The following is a 9107-nucleotide window of genomic DNA, read 5'->3' as shown; positions in this document are numbered from 1 at the left end:
CAGCATTTTTACTACAGCAAGCGTTTTGTTTTGTTTTTGTTTTTTTAAATAAACAAAACAGTTCCGAAAGGGCTGCAGTTTGAACACCACTGTTTTAAGTGTTTTCTTCTCTGGAGGCTCCATCCTTTGCAGGAGCATCCCCCCACGCCGGCAGGGCTGTCCCCACGCAGGTGTGACACTCGGGATGGGCTGCCCAGTGGGCTTCACAGCTCCGACCTCGCCACAGACCCCATCACGCCCTCCGGGGGTGCGGCTCAACGGGAGTCTCTGAAGGCCTCGGCAGGGCACAGCACAGACGCTGAGCACTCGGGGTGAACGGATTGGCCTGGACCCCCGCCCGAGGTGCACGCGCGCCCGGAACGACCGGAAAGTGGGTGGGAGGCCGTCTCTGCGGCCTCCGCCCGGGACCGGGAAACTCGGACCAGACTCGGAGAGCGCTCGCGCAGCCCCTGGCCCTCCGCCGGCGCAGGCGCACTACGCTCGTCCCGCGCCCGCCGGGAAGGCCGGCCGGCCCGGCCCCGCGCCCTCAAGGCCGCGTTCCCGCCGAGGGGCAGGGCGGGGCCCTCCGCGCCTGCGCACTCGGCCTTCGCACCGCCCTGCGTCGCCGGGAGCAGGCCGCACCACGTGACCGCTGCCCGTACCCAAGATGGCGGCCGCGGCCGGGCCTCACCGGTTCCCCTCTTCAGCCCGCGCCTCAGCCTCCCCTCGCCAGAAGCGTGGCCCGTCCGGCCCTCACCGCTGGGCCCTGCGGCGCAGCTCTCTGGGGGCGGCGAACGAAGATCGCCTGGGCCACGGCCCGTGTTGACAGTCACCACCCGCCTGTACTCCCAACACTTTCCCAACAGTCCCGCGCCCACCAGCTGGTGCCTGGAGCATCCTCTGATAGCTCCGCCCCTGGGATTGGCAGCTTCGGCAGCCAATGGGGACCAGGAGGCGGGCGGGGGCGGAGCATCCCTGGCATTCGGAGGGCGTTGGGCCTAGCGAGTTGGAGGCCGCGGGGCCGATGGGCGGGACCAAGCAGGGCTGTTCCCGCGACCCCCCAGTGGGCCAATGGGAGGGCCGCCGGGCGCCCAGGGAGGGCGGGCAGAGGGCGGGGCCGAGCCGTAATTGACGAGCTCTTCATTAGAAACCGGGCGGGAGGGAGGGGCCCGCGAGGGGAGGTGATGCAAGGCTGGTGCAGCCAATGGCCGCAGGGCCGACGGCGGGAGGGCGGGGCCGGGGCCGCTGACGGGCGTCGGAGCTGACCTATCAGCGCCCGCCTCGGTGCCGGAGGGGGGGAGCAGCATCATGGTTCAACGTGGGTCAATTTTTTGTGAATGAGGAGGGGAGGTTGTGGGGCCGCCGCTTGCGGAGCACCGTCCCCGCCGCCGCCGCCGCCGCCGCCGCCGCGCCCGAGCCCGCGCGCCCGCCTGCCCGCCCGCGCCGCCGCCTCAGCCGCCTGGGCCCGGCGCGCCGCGGCCGCGTCCCCGCCGTCGCCGCCGCCCGAGCGCCCGCCCGCCCGCCCGTCGCCGGCGGTGGTGGTGGTGGTGGCGGCGCAGGCTGAGGAGATGCGGCTCGGAGCGCCCGCCGCCGCCGCCGCCGCGGTAAGCGCTGCCCCGGCCCGGCCCGCGGGCCATTGTCCGCCCCCCGCCCGCCCGCAGGCCGCCCGCCCGCCCGCCTCCACGCCCCCGCCGCCCGGCCCGGCAGGTGGACGCCGGGGGTCCGCCCGCCCGGCCGGCCTGGCCCCGGCCCGGCCCCGTGCGCCCAGGCCGCGCGGCCCCGCGGTCGTCCGGAGCGGAGCCGGAGCCCGTCCCGGACCTTCCCTGCTGCAGCCCCCCGGCCCGGCGGGGCCCGCCCGCGGGGCAGGGGCGCAGGACGGCCGGCGGGCCTCCCCGGGGCGCCCGCTCCCGTCCAGGCCGAGCCCTCGGCAGGTGGGCCGGGGGGCTCCGGAGCCCCGGCGGGCGCCGTTTATATAACTTTGTCGAGGCTGTGAGTTTGCAGAAAAACGTCCCTCCCGGGGCTGGCGGGCGGGCGGGCGGGCGGTCGGGGGTGCGCCGTCGCCGGGTGTGTGTGCCCCGGACCGGAACGGCAGGGGTGGGGCGCCCGCGACCCGAGGGGTGCGGGCAGGCCGAGCCCTGGGCCCCGTCCTGCCCAGGTGACGGGAGCCGCTCTTGGCGGCATCGCAAGCTCACACTGTGGCATCCGAAGCAAATTATCTCGTATTTACATTGAGCGTTGAATTATTTGACACTGTTATAGCAGGAGATCGTGCGTATCAGTCGGAAAGGCCGGGGGTGGAACCCAGTGTACTCATTTAATGCACATCAGAAATTTGTAATAACTTGCAGCAGCTGATACGAGTGTTTTCTTTATTGCATGTTGTAAATTGACCTGCTGTGACACAATTTTCAAATAAAGTGTTGCAGAAATTAAGCTCAAGTTATTTTAAAACTAATGACTTTCTTAACTAAATCCTAATTGCATTACTGTAGAGACCTACCTAATTGCTTGCAGCAGCTCTCTGCCTGCCCTGGTCGAGGGAGGGAAGGGGCCTGTGGAGTTACTTTCCTTCCCTTCTTCCCTCCGTTCAGGCATTTCTGTTTATTCCCACAAGCCACCTAAGCAGGGGAGGCCTGGAGTAAACATGTAAACAACCCTCGCCCAGCGCCAGCCTAGCAAGACTGGGGTAATACTGGTGGGTCTGCACCTTGGCCTGGTTTCACTTTTTCTTTTGTACCGTGATCATCCTGTGGCCTGGAGTTTTAGTTGCTTCTGATAATGTTCTTTGGGTTGAGCCAGGAAAGGTGGTGGTGGTGACTGGGGGAGGGGGACAGGCAGGGGGAGGGAGAGGGATTGAATTAAGAAAACTCAGCTGCTTGTACACAAATATACACTACAGCAATTACAAAGCAACAAAAGTTATTGCAGAATTTTGCGGTCACTATGGCAACACAATTACTCTATTATAATTGGAAATGCAAAATGCCACCCTCTTAGAAGTTTTCATCAGAATGGAGTTTTGGATATCAAAAATATGTGAGATTTAATTTTCTTTTTTTCAGGTAGCTCCTGAGAATTCTCAAATCTGTGTTCAATTATCTATTTTTAAGACCCATCAAGCTTTCCCAGATATTCTCCTCCCTGGGCCCTGTGGCATCTTTCCCCAGAACTCACATTTGTGTGGGAGGGAAGTATTTTCCTGCCTTAAAAACACACACCCTGACACATTGTTAGACTTGTATAGCTTTCTGTGTTCTGGGCTTTTATTTTAAAGATTAAATACCTTCCTAAAGAGAGCAGTAATCAATCAGAAAAGAAGCACGGTTTATGCGGCAGGCAGATGTAACACTGCCCTCTTTAGGGTTAGTTCTCTGTCCTGCGATCGGAACTGGCAGCAGGAGAGCCCTGGGCTGGGGGTGTGTGCGGGGGTGGAGGCCTGCGAGGCCTGGGGACCAAGGACAGATGTGGCCTCAGCAGCCCTGAGCCAAGAGAGAATGTTCTGTGGTCAGCAGCTTCACAGCCATGCGAAATAAAAATCTCTAGATGCCATGTTCTCGGAGGCCTTGGGGGCCGTTACTGTAGCAAGATGGGCAGGACAACATGGCCCCTGGGCCACGTGGGTCCAGAGCGTGGAGCTTGGCTCAGTGGCCAGAAGCGTGCTTTCTAAGGATGCCCCTCGTCGTGTTTACCAGGAGGACTCCAGTTCTGGAAGTTTCCCCACGTCGTGGGGTTGCTGCAGTTGAATTTTGTTCTAACTCTTTGCTTTTAACTACTGCATATTTATGTCCAGTAATCGACTTCCATTTTCCAGCTGCATTGTGAGGTTTCAATGCAGCATGAATGGCTTTGAATTCTCATCCTTTGATGTTGGGGGTGGCACCCAAGGAAAGGCGACTTTGTGCCGTCTTAATTGCCAGAGCAGAAGAAACATTTCATCACTCCTGGAGAATCCGTCCCTACCGTTCTCTATTGAAAACGGCTGGGCTTTCATTGCTCAGAAGCTGCCATGAGCTACAGATTGGTACCTGATGGAGGGAGCAGGGGAGATGCAGAGAGTGGGGTACGGCTCCGCTGGGGGTGGCGGGGCGACGGCCCCTGGACCCAAAATCCCTGCTGGGGATCAGCTGCCGGGAACCCGCGTTAGCCCCACCTCCATGGAAGCTCCCTCGCTCCGTGGCCTGCAAAGCTGAGCCCGAGTCCCCACTGTTCTAGCCGGAGGGCAAGTTCTCCCCAGTGGTTGCGGCCCTTGCTGGTCCTAGGGTGGGGACTGGGGAGCCAGTCTGGAGGAGGCTTGGTTTAAGTCTCAGACGGTCAGTTGGGATACGTTGCGGTGTGCAGTGGGTTGGGGTCTTTTGGCCTAGAGTTAGAGAAAAGCAAAGGGTCTCTGATTCAAGTCAGACGAGGAGCCCTGTGTCAGAAGTGATGCTGCATCTTCACACCCGTCAGTAACGTGTGTTCACAGGCCATTTCTTTGGGGAGACGCGTCACCGAGCTCAGATCAGCGGGTTCTGTTAGGAGGTCATTTTCTTCTCTTGGGCTTGTGTGACTGAGGAGATGGGGTATGTGGCTCTGTTTTGGGAGCGGGGTGGGCTCTTGGCCGCCTTTTCTGACCGATGGGCCTTCTTGGTACCCTCCAGTGAAGGGCCAGGGCCCCACACAGGTTGCCTCCCATCACGGCGGGGGCGGACTGGCCCCTGTATCAGCAGAGGTGGAGCCAGCCTGGTTCTCTTTCCTAATGAGATGACACTCATCCAGTTGACCCTTGAACAGCGTGAGCTTGAAGCACGTGGGTCCACTTATCCACGGGTTTTTTCAGTGAATACTACACAATCTGCTGTTGTCTGAACCTGGGCTGTGGAGCTGTGGATACGGAGGGCTGACTATAAAGTTATCTTTGGGTTCTCCACCGTCTGCGAGGCTGGCACCCCTCTCCCCCACGGTGTGCAAGGGGCAGCTGAGTGTAGCTTAGCCCAGTAGCTGCCGTTTAATGAGCAGCTACTTGGGGCCATGTGCTGTTGTGAGTAGTCACCATGGGTACCCCGTTTCTCTCTCCCCACGGCCTTAGGAGGTGGCTCCTCTTACCACACCCGTTTTGCAGAGGAGGAACCTGAGATGGACCTGAAAACGTAGCGCCTGGTGCCCTTGCTTGTGTTAAGCCCCCGAAGCTGATTCTTCTCTTCCATGCCTCTGCTTCTGGGCCCCTGATAGTCTTGAAGCTGAAGTTCAGCATCATCCGTGGAGGTGTTTGGGAGAGCATAGCCTCTGAGAAGAGGACGGTTCGGAACGCCTTTTGGGTGTAGTTGTGTTGGGTGGTGTTGGAGCGGTCATAGGTGATTCTGTGTTTCGTAGGGTTTCTTGCTGTCTTCTGTGCTGTGTGTGTGGCGCTGGGAAGGCTCTGGACAGTCCTGTCGGCCGGCGGTGGTTGGCCCCACGCTTGGCTCTTCTGGGGCTGTCTGGAGGCGGGTGAGGGTGGTGGGGGCCCCTGGCGCCCCATGCCCACTTCAGCCAGAGCACAGTGGCCTCCACCGTTCTGTCTGTGGGATTGCCTTGGAAGAGAGCATCCCAAAGACCAGAAACTTTGAAAAACCACTGACTTAATCCATTCATGTTGTAACAGTAAGCCAGAAACTTTAAAGAAAATATAGATTTAACACTCTTAAGAGTTAAAGAAAATTCTCCTTGTCAAAAGACTCCATAAGTGAGGTTAAGGGATAGTGAGAGAAAAAAAACTCTATAGTATATTATGCCAGAGAAGGCAATGGCACCCCACTCCTGTGCTCTTGCCTGGGAAATCCCATGGACGGAGGAGCCTGGAAGGCATAGTCCACGGGGTCTCTGAGGGTCGGACATGACTGAGGGACTTCACTTCACTTTTCACTTCCATGCACTGGAGAAGGAAATGGCAACCCACTCCAGTGTCCTTGCCTGGAGAATCCCAGGGACGGGGGAGCCTGGTGGGCCACCGTCTATGGGGTTGCACAGAATCGGACTCAACTGATGCGACTGAGCAGCAGCAGCATACTATGCTTACAGAAGGTTAATAGTCAATATGTAAAGAGCTTTAACAAACCAATAAGAAAACGGTGACCATTCCTATTGTATGATGAGCAGAGCACATGAATCTGCAAATCACAGTGGCTAACAGTAAAAAGACCCAGCCTTCCTAATAAAGAACTGTAGCTGGAAGCATTTGTTTATGCCCCCATATCAGCACAGGCTGTTCGCTAGCAGCCGATGGTGGTGATAATAGTGATTCTTATCTTCCATGGGTTTTGTGAAATTTAAATGCGCTAATATATGCAAAGTGCTTAGAGTAGTCTGGCACATCGTAAGCACATGTAAGCTATGGCCATTGTTAGTTATTAATTACTTGGTTACGCTCAGGAAAAGTTTAAGTGTCAAATTTTTAAATGGCCATTCCTTTTCTTCCAGCTATTCTACTTATTGGAATTTATTCCTAGGAAGAATGTGATAAGCACATGGGTATCCAGATATGTACAGAATGTTATTGCTACATTGTTTATAAAGGTGATACTTACTAAACACATTTCGGTGTCTTTATCCTGTGGAAATCTGTGTATGTTATTGCTGCATTGTTTATAGAGGTGAAACTTACTAAATACATGTTGGTATTTTTGTCCTGTGGAAATCTCTGTGCAGGCTTGCTGGGGAGCAGAAGCGTTCGGTGTGTTCAGTGAAAGGAGAAAGGGGGTCTGGGACAGTACCCAGGGGACCCATTCTTTGTGCTTTTCGAGTTCACGGGTCTCCAGAGTGATGGCACTGGCCTTCTGCGGTGCCAGGAAAGTGGGATGTGAGCAACTTTCATTGTCTCTTTATGTTTGTTAAGTGAAGTAGGTGGAAGTCACTCAGTCGTGTCTGACTCTTTACTACCCTAGGGACTATACAGGCCATGGAATTCTGCAGGCCAGAATACTGGAGTGGGTAGCCTTTCCCTTCTCCAGGGGATCTTCCCAACCCAGGGATGGAACCCAGGTCTCCTGCACTGCAGGTGGATTCTTTACCAGCTGAGCCACAAGGGAACCCCAAGAACACTGGAGTGGGTAGCCTGTCCCTTCTCCAGGGTGTCTTCCTGACCTAGGAATTGAACCGGTGTCTCCTCCATTGCAGACAGATTCTTTACCAACTGAGCTATCAGGGAAGCCCCTTTTATGTTTGGTGATATTGTTTAAATTTTACACGATATATAAAAATGGTTTCTGTAAGCATGTATGGCTTTTTAATAGTAATACTTTCTCTTAAAAAGTCTGATATTTCCATGGGGGAGGGGAGAATACTCTTCAACCTCCTTATTTATAAGGGAGGAAAACCAAATCCTTGGTAAGTTGATACGTGTGCTTAGCATCGAAGAATCGAGGGGATCTGTTTCTCTGGCTCTCGTAAGCTCTGAGGCAGTGCTGGCCTCCTGGGTCTGGCAGGCTCTGGCCCGGGTTGCGCTGTGCAGATGGTACCTGGGTGGCCGTGACCAGGGCAGACCCATCCCGTCATTCCCATGCTCACGCCCTGCCATGTGGTAGGACCCTGGAAGGCCTGTGGTCCTGCCCTCTGTTCCGCTCACCTCATCCCGTGTCCCCGTCCTGCTCGTCTGCTTGCCTCCCTGCTCCCTGCGAGCCCCCTTGGTCCCTGGGCCTTTGCACACACTGTTCGCAGTTCTTGGAACTGCCTGTCTTTATCTGGTGTCTTCTCTGGCCCCTCAGTCCAAGCAGAGCCTTCAGTCCCTGTTGAGCACGGTCTCGCACCCTCTGCCTCCTCCCTAGCGGGATCTGCTGTGTAATTTCAGTGGCTCATTGCGACATCGCGGTTGACTGTCACCTTTCTTCCTGGCAGGGGCCTCCGAGGGGCGGAGGGGCCCCGAGGGCCTCCTGCCGGCTTGGTGCTCTGCGCCTGGCGGTGTCCGCATGAGTGGCTGGGCGGCTGGGTGCACAGCACTGCACGGGGCCTGGGAGGAGAGCCTGGTGCGGGCTGGCCCCCTGACTTCGCGGAGCCGCCCGTTATCTGCCCGAGCCCTGGGATTGCCTGCTTCCTCCCGCCTCAGTCTGGGGACTCCTGATTCTGGAGATCATATGCTCTTAAGTAGATGCCATAAATACAAGGGAAGTGGGTTTGTGATGCAGAGAGGAACGAGAGGAGGAACAGCTTTAAACTCACAGCTGTCAAGTGGCCAACGGGGCCCTCGTGCACAGCCCATAGCATGCAGTGTGACCTCGGCCGGAGGCCCGGGGCCCGTGCTCCCGGCAGCCAGCCGCTGCCTCCGTCAAAGGCTCTTTCCCCTGCTGGTTTCAGATCACAGTTAATGATGTTATTTAGTCTTTTCTTGTTTAACCTCATCATTTAACATGATACCTTCATATGGTCATGTCTTTGAACATTTTGGAGTCTGCTCCCTTTAAAAACACGAATGTTGGGCTGTGTTTGTTCACTATTGTTCATGAAGTATTCTGTCTGTGTGGGTCAAGTGCTTCTGCTGGATTGCTGTTTGAGCTAGAAACAGTAAGTCCGTTCTTAGGACCTGAAAGCCCGAGCCCGCCTTCCAAGTGGGAGGGCTGTTGTGCCCATGGTTGGTGGAGCTGCGTGATCTTTTGGGAGCGACCATCAGCTGGCTGGCATGGTGCTCTTGGCTGCAGTGGGTCTTTTTCAAACTCGGGGAGAGCAGTTTTGGTGACTCCCTGCCCCGCTGCTACCCCATTCCCCCACCCCAGCTTTGGTAGGGGAGGTGAAGGGCGGCGGTGGTGACAGGGAGCCTGTTTCTAGAAAGTTTCTAATTGATCAGTTGCTCAGTGGTAAAGAATGCGCCCGCCATTGCAGGAGGAAATGGCACCCCACTCCAGTATTCTTGCCTGGAGAATTCCCTGGACAGAGGAGCCTGGTGGGTACAGTCTATGGGGTCGCAAAGAGCCAAACATGACTGAGCGACCAGACAACAAGAATTTTGCAAGCAGTCTGCACCTCACCCACGCGGGATGTTTTCCACGAGAGAGGAGGGAACTGAACAGATGCTCCGGTGTCGAGGGGCCCAGAGGCGGTTCCCGTGGCTCTGTCTAGGTCAGGCCTCAGCCGCAGGGAGCTGAGTCGTTGGTCGGGATGGGGTGGGGGTGGGGGTGGGGTAACCC

The 9107-nt window shown here is 56.9% G+C and overlaps 1 protein-coding gene across 3 annotated transcripts in view; it reads left to right on the top strand.

Moving 5' to 3' along the window:
* The first annotated feature begins 1440 nt into the window (after positions 1 to 1440).
* Positions 1441 to 9107, top strand: part of HDAC4 (histone deacetylase 4) — a 296118-nt gene continuing 288451 nt past the window's right edge. For 2 of the 3 annotated variants that reach the window (XM_044945379.2, XM_044945378.2), the window contains exon 1: positions 1441 to 1583. The gene's annotated coding sequence lies outside the window, so the exon portion shown is untranslated. The remainder of the gene's footprint in view (positions 1584 to 9107) is intronic. The other variant, XM_044945376.2, reaches the window with a different exon arrangement.

This window comes from Bubalus bubalis, chromosome 6 (genome assembly GCF_019923935.1).
Source record: "Bubalus bubalis isolate 160015118507 breed Murrah chromosome 6, NDDB_SH_1, whole genome shotgun sequence".
NCBI lineage: Eukaryota > Metazoa > Chordata > Mammalia > Artiodactyla > Bovidae > Bubalus > Bubalus bubalis.
The sequence above is the reverse complement of the archived record's forward strand: the minus strand, read 5'-3'. Positions and strand labels throughout refer to the sequence as shown.